Genomic DNA, 14050 nt, shown 5'->3' on the forward strand with positions numbered 1-14050 from the left:
TACATGACTGGATCATGATTTTGCCCAACATCAGCTAGTTAGCTACATTTAGCTAGCATTACTTCTGGAGAAGATGACATAATTTCATGGACAATAAATAAAATTCATAACACTTCAGACTGTCTTCCGATCAAACATCATAGACATATAAATATATAGGCTAACAGCCTAATGGTTTCCATTAAAATGATGAGATATTGCTGGAAAATGCTTAAAAGAAAATATTAGGTCTGTTCTTGTTCTTTTTTCAGATAGCATATGTCAAGCTAACGTAGCTCGCTAGCTTTTCTTGAGGAGAAACATTTTCTACTTTCTTTACTCCATCTGTGGAAAGTGAATGGAAATTCATCTCCACTATCCAGATTTGTGGCTTTATTTGAAATGTGTGTGTGTGTGTGTGTGTGTTTATGATCAATATGTTTGAGACAGAATATTTTCATAGTCTGGAATCCTTACCTGCTAAGCTAAAGGCGTGGACACTAGCATTGTGAGGTAGAGTGTTGGAGGACAGTGAGATAATTCTTTTCCTTTTAGCTCTTAGACATTTGTCCTGTCCATATCAATTCTAGCGTACACACACACTTCCACTATGTGGACATATTTAATTACATGTGTTAGATTAGCAGCAGGTGGCAGAGCGATTAGCAAAAAATGCAATAGCAAAATGCTATTATCACAGACTAACACACAGATTTACTGTAGAAGCTGTAGAGGAATTAGCATTTCTTTGGAATATAAGTAGTGTGTAGTAAAGCAAATGAAACCGTCTCATTTCGGTTTCAGGACATCAGGCAGAGTGAAAAAAGAACTCAGAAAGGAGGAACTCTGTGTGTGTGTGTGTGTGTAAGGAATGTGTGTCAGTAGGCTTTCACTATGGCCCAGATCTCTGTGTAACCTCAGCAAAAAAACTGCAGCTTGCCAAGATACACCACTATTACTCAATGTTTTGTGTGTGTGTGTGTGTGCGTGTGTGTGTGTGTGTGTAGAGAGAGAGAGAGAGAGAGAGAGAGAGAGAAAGAGAGAGACATACACCAGAAATGTATCAACGAGATGATATTTTAAACAGGGAACTGAAATGGCTGACCAAAATGCTGTAAATAATGTGGCTTAGATAACACAAAAAAATGGATTATTTCGTTTCCGCTACTACACATGCGACTTTAAATATTTTTGGCAATAATCCAAAAATAATCTATTATGCCACTAAACCATATACATGTGGCATTTCCCATAACTGAAAAGCATAATTCTGTCTGATCGATACGTTCTCGCCACATTTGCCCTGGATATTAAACAAAGTTTTGATGTACACGAATATAACCATAATCTTCTCTTTGGAGCGCAGCCAGTGAGGGAATATAGGACAGGACACACTTACAACCCACACACACACACACACACACACACACACACACACATCCAAAATTGTCATGTTTTAAGCTTTGTAAGTGGGGCAGTCTGAGATCTGATCTGTTGCATGTCATGTCAACAAAAACTATACAATAATAATAACAACACCACAATATTCATGTATTTGTTTGTACAGTGGTGTTTTGTTTGCACAAGGATTTCGGAAACAGGAAGTGGATGAAGCTACTTTGGGAAGGATGTAGGCGGGATTTAAAAAAAAAAATGTCCCTGTTGAATTGCACACTGAATGACAGCAGAGACATCAAAGCCTGGAGACCATGTTTATACTGTATATAGATACATAAACGCTAATAGAATACTGTGGCTACGTGAAATCGTAATCAAACACTGACACTGGAGACTCCTTCCATAAATGTTAAATAATAATCTCCTTACAGAAAGCATCACCTTATTAATGATTACAGATGGTTTTTAAAATCCATTCATGTGGCGCATCCACCCTACAAGTCTCCGTGTAAGTTGTTACTATAGCAACGATAACGTATTAGAACAAGCGCATTAATATAAATCTGTGATTTGCAGCTGCACTACTGTCAGAGCTGCTGTTTGAGAAAATTCATCATCGTCTGACCAATCAGAATCCAGAATTCACTCTGGCATAAAGTGGATTATGAGGTTGCAGAAATTAGGGGAACTTTTTTCCTGTTTGTCAATTATTACAGGATATAATCGAGTTGAGAGAACACAGATGTTGTTAGCCAGTTACGAATAATCCTGGAAGTTATCCTGGAATGTTTATGGAAATAGATATTTATGAATGTCAGTTTCCCTAATCAAATAGGTAAATATAGCAAAAAAATAAAAAGCATGATATTACATTGTACAGGTATGATATTATGTTGTTAATTAAAAAAATCTGAAAAATAATAAAAATCTGAAATTTAATAAGACCAAATATTCTTTGCTATTTCGTTTGCTATTTTATAGCAAACCGTTAATGTGACAATGTAATTTTTTTTGTCCATTATGTGATGGTGTGAATCATCGTGGAAAAGTTTAAAAAAAAACAAAAAACGAACAATTAAATTAATATTTTTCATTCCAGAAAAAAAATCCAAACCCCACAGTCCATATCAGAGGGAAACACGTAAAGTGTGGGAAAAACACATCAGTCTCCTTTACTTCCTATTGCTCACAGCCGCATGGGAAATATATGTGCGTGTGTGTGTGTGTGTGTGTGTGTGTGTGTGTGTGTGTGTGTGTGTGTACGCGCCAACCTTCTCCATGCAGGTGCTGCCATGAGATCACTTCCACTACCAGCTGCCATTTCCTGTTCCAAAACAGGAAGCAGGAAGAGCATCCCTATCCAGCGGGGGGTCGAAGGTTAAAGGTCAGGAGCAGGATTTGCGTGTCTGCGTGTCCTTTTTTGGTTTGTTTCTACAGATTAACCAATCGCATGGACAGAGCTCGGTCCAGAGCAGAAATGCCAGAACAGTAAGAAGATCATAACGTGGTGAGACAAACGTCTGAATCTGTTTGTAGAACAGTTTCTGAGAGTCGGTCGTCGTTATACATCAAACGAGAGCCTTTATGATCTCTTTTTATTTTGTTCTCTAATATGTAAATGATCTGGTATATTTGACTTATTTACATTCATTTGGCAGACACTTTGATTCAAAGTGACTTATAAGAGAATTTGACGGTTATGGTCTCGCTCAAGGGTTTAACAGTCATTCTCTAAGAACTAGCTGATGATGAAGCAATAAATATTCTGAAATGACAATAAACAGGAATATTCTTGCTAGCATAATGAATTATGTTTTTCATTGCACATCATTTACATTAAACACCCATGCTACAAGCATTTTATTGCATTAACACTATGATTAAAGGCCCTTTTGCACACCTATTAGTCTGTTTGTTGAATCTGAATCAGAGCAAAATTGACACTTTTGATTCATTTGCAATTTGGTTTGGTTTGGTTTCACAATATACGAAATCAAACAAACCAAAACAAAAAAGGTGACTCTTTCTTTGACTGGTCAGAAATGTTGAACAAAAGAAAGAAACCTTTGCCGGTGCTATATGACTAGTTTAAACATTGTTTATTTTCTTGTTTATCTCCAGGACACACAGCATTTCTGCAGCACTGCAACTTATTCATTTGGTTCAGTTTTGCAGCTCACATATAATTTAAAAAAAAAAAAAAAAAACACATTACACTTTTGATTCACTTCCTGAAATCGAGTGGAGTTATACACACTCTCGGATTGGTTGTTTTGGTCCACGAACGAGTGCGATTGCTGTGTTCTGACCTGCTTAAAGTACCGCACCGAGGTGGAGAACACTCCAGGAGTGTAAATCAAATTGAATTAAAGGTGTGTGACTGTGACTATACATATACGCCTGCTCAGGAGTTCATGCACTCCTACTTCTTCTTTTATACCAACTGTTTCCTGGTATCTATCAACATGCACCAAGTGAACCCTCGGCCGCATTGCTCAGCACTTGTGTCAGCCTGTGGCGGGCCCAGACAGGTTTCTTGCTATGTCAGTGTGTGTGTGTGTGTGTGTGTGTGTGTGTCACTTCCCATGTGATCCTAATGGAAAATGTGTCATCTGTCAGACGACGTCATGTTTCCCGCTCACTTGTGCGTGTGAATGTGTGTGTGTTCATGCATGTTATTATGTATTATTACTCTACGCTGCTTGTCTATATGAATGTGAGGAACATACTGTATCTGCGTTCGATTGCTATGAACACTTAAGTTAAGAATGAAGAAAGAACGAGTGGGTGACACTTCTGGTTTCTGGGGCATATGTAACGTGTCACTTCCTGCTAGAGGAAGCTACGCTGTTTGCTCACAACAGAGTAACCAAAAGAGTCATGTTAGTGAGAAACCCCCTCGAGACATTCCAGTGTCTCGACTTTACACAATTTGGGGTCATAAAAATGTCCTTGTTTTACCATCAGATTCTCAATGTAGAATGGCATTGACATTTATTTTTCTGGAATAAAACACTCCATGTTGTGCTATTATAGAAAAATAATCACTGACAGGGTGGTGTGGTGAAGCAGAGTGCTGTAACCACTCCTAAGTTTATGATTATTTTCCTATAGCAGCACATCCTGAAGTCTTTTATTCCTCTTAAACCACAGCAGTTTGCCAAAGCTAACTTTTTTTTAATTATAGAACACCTAGTCATACATTTTATCTGTTTATAGTTACATATAATGTTGTGGAACGCCCTCAAAACAAGTTATACGGTATAGTAGCTATACGGTTATTCGCTTTTTTTTCTTCAAGTTAATAAGAAAAAATGTCATGTTACAGAGAAACCAAAAAGCGTCTGAAAAGTTACAGCTTTACCTCTGACTGTTACAAAGCGCTGGCACTGGAGACTCCTTCCATAAATGTTAAATAAACATCTCCATACAGAAAACTTCACCTTATCAACAACTACACACTACTTTTAATCAGTTTATATGGAGTATAAGTTTTTAATACAGAAACAATAATATATACGAAAGTATTGGCTCCGAATTTAACAATTATACTATGACATTTAATATGTCGATAAGAAATGTGAATCTCAACCCTTTATACACATAGCTCTCCCATTTGAACTGAGCAAATGACAGACAATTGGCTGTTCAGCTTGTGTCTCAGCATATCATTATTTAATTAATTCCAGTGCTAAGAAAAGGTTTAGAGATGTTAGTGGGGGTGGAGTTTGAATTGTGTGTTTTAAGTGTTTGGTCTGTTACTAACAAACTAGAACTGACCAGTGAGCTTTGCCAGAGCAACAATCTGCCAAACAAACAAATAAAAACCACTGATCAGATAAACAGAAGACTAGCATGACCTCATTGGGTTTAGCCACAAGATGCAAACCACTGGCAGGCTTCAACAAAGGCCAAGGTCTCTGCTCACTTTGCATTGATGAAGAATACTTTCACTTTTGAAGGAAGACTGTTGAACAGATAAACAGTGGAACCACTATGACCTCAGTGGGTTTAACCACTACATACAAACCACTTGTCAACCTCAAGAATCCAAAGGTAGAGAAGGTACTTGCTTGCTAAAATGGACATTGAATCACCTGGGATCAAGTCCTAGGGATAGATTCATGTGATGGAGACAAGGAAATGTGGAGAAAATGAAACATCTGCTCAAGTGACTTTCCAGTGACTCTGTGAAACATGGTGGTGGTAGCTCCGTGGCACGAATATGTATTGCTGCTAGTGGAAGCAGACCACTTATTTTTATTTTTATTGATGATGTCACAGCAGGTGCCACTACTGAGGGAAATTCCGGCCATAAATATCTGTGAATTCTTAATAAATTCTTCCGGACTGTTATTTGGAACAGTCTTCGGCTCATCTGGCTTAGTGACACGAGTACACACAGCAAACACACAGCTTCCACTTCAAATCTGTCATCAAGAGCGCTTGTCTACACACACACATACACACACGCACACACATACACACACACTTCACAGCCTTTTAAACTCTCACCACTTGTTATCTGTTATCAGTGGCTCATTCACAAACTCAGGTATGGCAGGAATGAGAAAAACACACACTCGCACACAGAGCACAAACAATAGCCTTATAGACAGCTTTATTAGATATAACAAATTAACCATTCATGTTTATATGCCAAGAAATCCTAGAAATTAACGTTTCTCTGTTGACCTTTGACCTGGGTCCTGCTCAGACTCTCTCCTCACATTCCAGAAGAGCCGGAAGATAAGACAGGAATACTAATTTTGTGTGTGTGGTACAGAGTTCATGGCTGTGACGAATGTACCGTGATGCTGTTCCTACTTTTTTCCCCTCAGGGTTTTTTTAAACGTCTGAAATATACACAATTCCCCATTTTCCACAAGTGCAGATCATTTTTTTCGATTATTCTTTTCTTCTCTTGTGTTGCGCAGGAGCTGTGATGCTAATGTAGCTAACGATTAATGGATGTATTTCTCACCCAAATTACAAAAACTGATCTGTAATTTCATTATTAAAATACGATTCTGTAAAACCTTTAGAGAACCATCAATCAAAATCACTCAATCAATCAATCAATCAATCAGTGGTTTCTTAATGGTTCCTTCAGAGAACCGTTTATTTTTAAGAGTGTAACTATACAAAGAACCCATTCTAAGGCACCCATTTTACTAAACAAACAAAACAGTAATGTCATGGAGGCAACTATTTTGGAAAACTGATACTTTTAAGTATCATAACACAGTCTTAGTAGCATCCACCTCCCAAAGTTTGATTATGGAATTGTAGCAGGAAGCTGGAAGTTATACAGATAATAATATCTGAAGTTAAATTTGTGACCATTTATACTTTTATTGGTGCCACAGAGAACTAAAAAAAACTCCCACCATAAATAAACCAGTTCAAAACTTCTACATCTATGAAGCCTCTTAATGCCAAAAAGTGATGTAGTGATATGTAAGTTGTGTGAGGTTCTACGGTTTTATGTTCGAATTGTTTTTTTTTTTAATGTTCTTATCATAATTTAATGACAAGCAGATGGTTGGAAAGCCCAAGAATAAAATCCCCCCCAGTGGAACAATAAAGTTTATCTCATCTCTCTCATCATCTGTAAATGTCAGCGTTAAATGGAAGGATCTTTGCCGTGGATAATTAGTATTCAGTTTATTATAGCAGTGACACAAATAGACGAACTGAAAGGTTGTTTAGGGAACCAAAAGCGGCTCTTAAAAGGGCATGAAAAATGGTTCTTCTCTGGCATCGCTATAAGTATCTCTGACATTTTATTTTTAAGAGGGGGACTATCCAAAGAACCCATTTTGAAGAACCCATTTTACTAAAAGTGTATAAACAGGAACACCACTTCACAGTGTAGCTGAAACTGTATGGTGGAAGCAGCCATCTTGGACAACTGGATGACTTTTTGGTACAAAAAAAAAACACACCCTTAGGTTCCGTCTCCCAAAGTTTGGATTCGGAATTGTACACGTAAGGAAGGATATTAGTGATGGGAAATTATTCATTTATTAATCTTCAGTAAGCGTTTTATCCTGGTCAGGGTGGAGGTGGATCCGGGGCCTATCCCGGGTTTTTATTTTATTAGCATAGTCTTTAAGATAGGAAATATAAGCTTGTGTAAGCTTCTAGATAAAACCCTCAGGAGTTGGAAAAACCGAATCAACTGAACAGAACCTGTAAATTACAGTAGGTCGCACTGTAAGTCTGAATTTCGTTTACAGCAAATATTTATGAAAAAAGATGTGTGTGAGAAAGACTTCCGTTACTTGTTAGCTTGGTAACTTTTCCAAATCCTTACTAATTGAGTTTGGTGTGTGCGTGTGTGCGTGTGTGTGTGTGTGTGTGTGTGCTCCCTAGGGGTAGCTGGAGTGAAGCTGTTTAAGCTGTCCCTTCTGATCTCCCGTGGGGGTGGGTTAAGTGACAGAATCTGGACACCAGACACACACACACACACACACACACACACACAATCACGCACACACACGGTGAGATGAAAGCCTGAGATTACAGCTGGCTCCCACATCACTGTCACGTAGTGTGATGGCACTAAAGCTAAGTGACTAAGGCCTCTGCACTCACACCCTGACATTGAGTGTGTGTGTGTGTGTGTGGGTGTGTGTGTGTATGCCGGAAACACATGAACCACAACAATCAATTCCCAGCATCCCCATATCAGATGAATGAGTGGATTCAGACTGAAAGACGACAGTGTGTGTCTTAATATCTGTGACTCATACACAGACTCATCCACCTGGTGTGTGTGTGTGTGTGTGTGTGTGTGTGTGTGTTTGCTGATTGTCATATAAACTGAAGACATTCCTGACATGCAATCTTGGATGAATTCCAACATACTCCTAAATACACATACACACACACACACTGTATATGTAAACATGCCAATACCCTCTGGACGTAACTGCATAGCTTCACACACACACACACAAAACCTTTCTTACCGTGTCAGGCATGAAGAGGGTGTGTGAGCACACTTCCTGTTTCCTGCAGGATGAGTCGTTGCTGTTCACACATGCTCAGTGGGGTTGGGAAAGAGGGGCACTTCCTGTGACCCTGGGGAAAAGCGCAGGTCAGGAAAGAGAGAAAGGGATGAGATGGATGAGTGCCAAGTCTCGATTACAGTGAAACTTCTGACTTTAAGGTGAAATGGGGTCAGAGTGTGACTGATGGAGTGATGAAAGGGCAGATAGAGTAGAGGAGTAACAGGTAAAAGAGAAAGAAAGTGATCAATAATGGTACCGATTTACACTGTCGACTACAATCTCAACTGAGCATTAAAATGTTGCTCGACCAACGCAGTTTGTCATGTTGAGCCATAAATATTGGCACCCTATATAGCATATCAAAAGGGGCGCCAATAATTTTTCCATCGATTCCATCCATTTATTAAAAGAAAAATATTATTTAGCCAAAAAAAAAAAAAGGAAAGGCAAGGCAAGTTAATGATTATACTCAGTCCCTTGATTATATACATATTTACTCAACATGTACAGTCAACTCCATTATTATTAGCACCCTGTATAGCATATTACAAGGGATGCCAGTAATTTTGCCACCAACATTTATTCAAAGAAAAATGTTTAATATATTTAGATAAGTCAACGTTTATGGCTATTCTATTTTTTACATACATGTAATCAGTTATGTGTAGTCAATTCCATAATTAATGGCACCCTATATGCATACACTCATTAGCTATTTTCACAGGTACACACACTCTCCCATGCTACGTGACTTATACGGAACAGGAAGTGACACTTTATCAGTATGTAGATTTGTCCAATAAGACCATGAGTATATGTGTTAGATGAACGTAACTATGTGTGTGTGTGTGTGTGTGTGTGTTGAAACACTTGTGCCTGATTTCATTTTTCAAATTCCTCCTCGTGGTTACATTTACAAACATCTCCATCTGTCCAAAACATCCCCTAAACATCACACACACACACACACACACACACACACAGTCCTGGCTTCAGTATGGATTACATTCTTTTCAGAATCATAGAGAAATTCATTGGCAAACAACAGCAGTGTAAATAACATTCCAGCAGATAAGCGAAGATAAGCGAAGGCCTGTGTTTGACTCGTTATCTGACATTCTTTATGTGCTTTCAGCTGCACATCTCAGCAGGAGGGATCGTACACACACACATACACACAGACACAGATGGGACACAGTGGCATTATTTCAACATCATATCAAACATATTCAGATGCTTACAGAAACTTGATTATTCACATCAAGTGCTCTAGACTGAAATTAAACACAAACCGAGGAACGTCTAGAGATGGAGAGAGAGACAGATAGAACGAATATTAGCAAAAAATATAATTTTTTGCCAGAGGATAGCTGAGGACATTTTTACAATATACAACTCATATCCAGATAAGAATAAATATAGTGAGAGAGTCAGAGAGAGAGCAAGAGCAAGACAGACAGACAGGAAAGAATGAGAGACACAAAGAGAGAGACAGATAGACAGGAGTAAAGAAAGCATGTGAGACAGAGCGAGTGTGTGTGTGTGTGTGTGTGTGAGATAGAGAGAGAGAGAGAGAGAGAGAGACAGATGGGAGGAAAGCAAGAGTGAGAGGAACAAAGTCAGAGTCAGAGTCAGAAAGACAGACAGGAGTAAAGTAAGAGAATGGAATCAGGATTAGCGGGAGGAGAGACAGACAGAGTGAGAGACTGACATAAGGAAAGAAAGACAGTGAGAGAGTGAGAGACAGAAGGAAAGACAGAGAATGGGAGAGACAGAGTGAGACACATGGGTTAAAAACCTTGTGTGTGTATGTGTCTTACATGTGTGTTATCTATCCCTGTGTGTGTGTGTGTGTGTGTGTGTCAGGACTGTGGGAAGCCTAAAGGGGGAATCTGTAGTCCCCTGTGTGTTTCCCATGCACACACACACACACACACACACACACACACACACACACACACAGTGACAGCACTGCCCTGATGGTGGTTAGATGATCTGTGCAGCTCCAGGGTGCCTCAGTGCAAACGTGGATCCAGCTTATAGGGTTTAAGACATAAACAAAAACACCAGATGGTTTCAGTTGGACACCACACACACACACACACACACACCATTTCCTCTTAGCATCTCTCTACAGGTGTGTCCAGGTGTGTTTCTTACTCCATCCAGACATTACATCTGGTTTTTATTTAATAAACGTTGGTGGCAAAAAGTATTGGCACCCCTGCCATTCTTTCAGTCCTATCATTTTGGCTTTGTTGTCATGTTTCGTTTCCCCTGGCATACAAATCAAGTTGCACACATGAGCCAGCATCCTCTTGTGCATCTCTAACTTGTATACCAAGCCAGTACAACATGTAAAACAGTTCAGAGCTGTCGGAAGATTACATCTTCGTATTTGAAGCTGAACGATCCACATTTGAACGTTAAAGGTCACTCGTGATTTTGATGAAATGACTTTTGTGTCACATGATACAGTGAAAAGGCTCTCTATATGTATGTGATTCATTTCATACTTTATTTCAACATATATATTTTGTTTAAAACTATGCATTTACCTATTTTAATTAAGCAATTAAAAAAGAAAAAACAAATATTTACATATTTAATTTCCAACAGGTCCATTTTTCAGTCTCTCCTTTTCTATTGGGATGGCATTGGGATGATATTGGGATATATTGTTATTGAATTCCTCAATCTCAAACACATGTTGTTTGTTTTAAATTCATGTGCTTTTGTTTATGTTATGGCTATATGTCTTTGTTTTCGTTTCTGTTCTGTCTCCGCCGCTGTATTATCGTTGGTTTATTATCCTAATGTGTTCACCTGTTTCGTGTTTGACTTTGATTAGTTTGTCTGTTTCTACCCTCCTGTTCCTTTGTTTTGTTGCGAAAGTCTTATTGTACTAATCATGTATTATTTCTCTGTTCGTGATTTCCGCTTTCCGAAACCTTATTGTTTTGTTGCTAAGGATTTTAGAAATGATTCTGGGATTTTACCAAATAAATCAAAATAATAGCATGCTGCTTTTATGCTTTTTTTGCATTCTGCCTTAACTAAACACATTCTACAATTCGTAAAACCATATGTTTATGTTTAAAACGTTTATTTAGATTTTTTTTCCCTATTTATCACATTTGTGCTGGACTGCAGATAAGCTACTACAGCAGACACAAATCTGGCACAAAACATTTCAGGGAATGATGGATTGGGAATGAAAATTGTCTCCCAGCTGTTGTTTAGGCTCTTTAGGTTCAGAAGTCAAAGATAAACCTGTTAAAATGATCCACTTTCCTGTGCACACTAATCTGTAGCGCAATAGCGCAGGAGTTTAATCTCATTAGAGACTGAACTGCGACACTAATGGCTGAGGTCACAGCTAATCGTTAGTCCTTCGACCTTTTAATGAACATGCGGGATGAGCTATTGATCTTTGACCAGCCTCTTTTTTGGAGAAACATCATGCGTTCATATTAACGTTTGAATTTTTAGTACTATTTCTGTTGTTTTCGACGCATCCAGCCAAATATCTATGTCTAGGTGCTGATAGCTGACTATGTTTAAGGCTAATTCATGTCTGGTTACACTGTCTAGTATTAAGCAAGTTTAAGAAATCCTGTTACTGTTTCTACTGCCTTGATGGCTGAGGGACTTGTCTGACATCCCACAGTGCACTGCTAGCATACATCGACAAAATGTTGCAAGTTAGCAGTGTGTTTATTTAGAATGATAAGATTTGAATGATGAAATAAAGCATAGCGTTAGCTAAATTTTCTCTAACCTATTGTTGTGCAATGTTGAAAAGATTTAGCTGAGTGCTATCCAGTAGAAACTGTTAATTAGCCTATTAGCTAGAATGCTATTCACGCTATCTTGTTGTTAAAGCTGTAACTAGCTATTCTTCAGAGTGTAGTTTTTTAAGTGAACTTATAAAAACGAATGCAAATAAGAAGACTAGCATTTGGGAAACACAAATAGTGCATGGTTCTTCATTTGGATGGCGAACATTTGGTTGTCAAATGTGTGTGTTCTCAAGTCTGCATCGTTCTTCGTCTTCTCATGAGGTAATACACAGCTTGGAAAAAAAAAAAAAAAGAAAATGTATAATGATGTTGGGAGCATTTTTTTAGCCACAGCACCTGATGCTAGTCATCGTGCTAGTCAGCTAGTGTCTGAATCCGCCACTCTGTTTCCGATCTTTTGTTTAAGCGAGCAGACTCGTTCTGTTTTAGCACTCCAAGGAAGGAAGGGGGAGAAGAATCGAGTGGGGGGAGGGGATAGTAAAGACAGGATGGGGAAAGGATGAGGTTTAAAATACTTAAGGGTATTTACAGGAGGAGGACACACACACACACACATGTGGCAGCCATGTTACTGTCCACCATGAAGCAGAGAGACAGAGAAGAAGATACAGATAGATAGAAAGGGGTGATGGAGTGAGACAGAGAGGAACAGAGACAGGGAAAGAAGAAGAAATAGTAGGAGAGACATGGTAAAAGAAAAGAGAGAAAGAGACGGAGAGAGAGAGAGAGAGACAGAGACAGAGAGAGAGATATAGCATGAGACCCAAACAGATTGAGAGAAAGACAATTAGATAAAAATATAGAGAGACACAGAAAGAAAAGCATAAAGACAGCGATGAAGAGAAGGACAGAAAGAGAGAAAGAGACAGTGAATGAGAAAGAGAGACAGAGGGAAATGGTAAATAAAGGGTTAGAAACAGACAGAGAGAGAGAAAGGAAGGAAGGAAGGAAGAGAGAGAGAGAGAGAGAGAGAGAGAGAGAGAGTACCAAACAGGGGCAGGTGGGTGGGGCTAGGAAGAGCATCGACCACTGATTGGTTAAATAAGGAATAAAAGCAGGAGTTACTGCTACTACCCCGAAGTTGATTATTTTCCTAGAACGGCATGTCCTGAGGTGTTTATTCCTGCGTTATAATTAACTGTGTTTACAGTTTATTATTTGTTAAAGAACAAAGTATCCTACTTTTTTTATCCATTTATAGTTACATTTCATGTCGTCAAACATCTGTGAAACAAGTCAGTTCCTGTTTTCACTTACTTTTTGCTTTTGTCCATGTTTATAGATAACAGCATCACACAGCGTCACAAACCACTGAACATCTGCACGAAACCGAGTGAGGGGAGTGTGTCATGATTTGAGCAGACAGTCTCTGTCCGTCTTTCTCTCTCTCTCTCTCTCTCTCTCTCTCTGTATGTGTGTGTGTCGCTGCCTCCTTTTCCTGTCTCTCTCTGTCTCTGGGTAGCAGGTGATAGATAAATATTTTACTCGTGCACCACACATCCGTCTCGTGAAATATAAAATGAGACTCACTTGGTCGCTTATTCACTGCATGTGAGAAATGAACACTCTCCTTCTCTTCTGTCGCTCATTTCCCTATTTTCCTCTGTTTGTCTGTCTGTCTTCTCTGTCTGTATTTGTTTCTCTGTCCATATCCGTTTCTCTCTATCTGTCTCTCTATCTTTTGTCCGTCTGTCTCTTTGTCCATCTCTCCATTTCTGTGTGTCTCTGTCTCATCATCTCTGTCTGTCTCTACCTGTCTACCTATCTGTCTCTCTGTCTTTCTGTCTCTACCTGTCTGTCCCTCCATCTCTCTTTCTGGCTTTACCTGTCTTTCTGTCTGTATTTTCATCT

The 14050-nt window shown here is 38.9% G+C and overlaps 1 long non-coding RNA gene across 2 annotated transcripts in view; it reads right to left on the reverse strand.

Moving 5' to 3' along the window:
* The window catches only part of LOC128316996 (uncharacterized), a 139176-nt gene that overhangs the window by 106661 nt on the left and 18465 nt on the right, over positions 1–14050 (reverse strand). For both annotated transcript variants that reach the window (XR_008301437.1, XR_008301436.1), the window contains one exon: positions 8355–8466. This is a non-coding gene — a long non-coding RNA (uncharacterized LOC128316996). The remainder of the gene's footprint in view (positions 1–8354; positions 8467–14050) is intronic.

The sequence above is a fragment of the Pangasianodon hypophthalmus genome, chromosome 3, assembly GCF_027358585.1.
Source record: "Pangasianodon hypophthalmus isolate fPanHyp1 chromosome 3, fPanHyp1.pri, whole genome shotgun sequence".
Lineage (NCBI taxonomy): Eukaryota > Metazoa > Chordata > Actinopteri > Siluriformes > Pangasiidae > Pangasianodon > Pangasianodon hypophthalmus.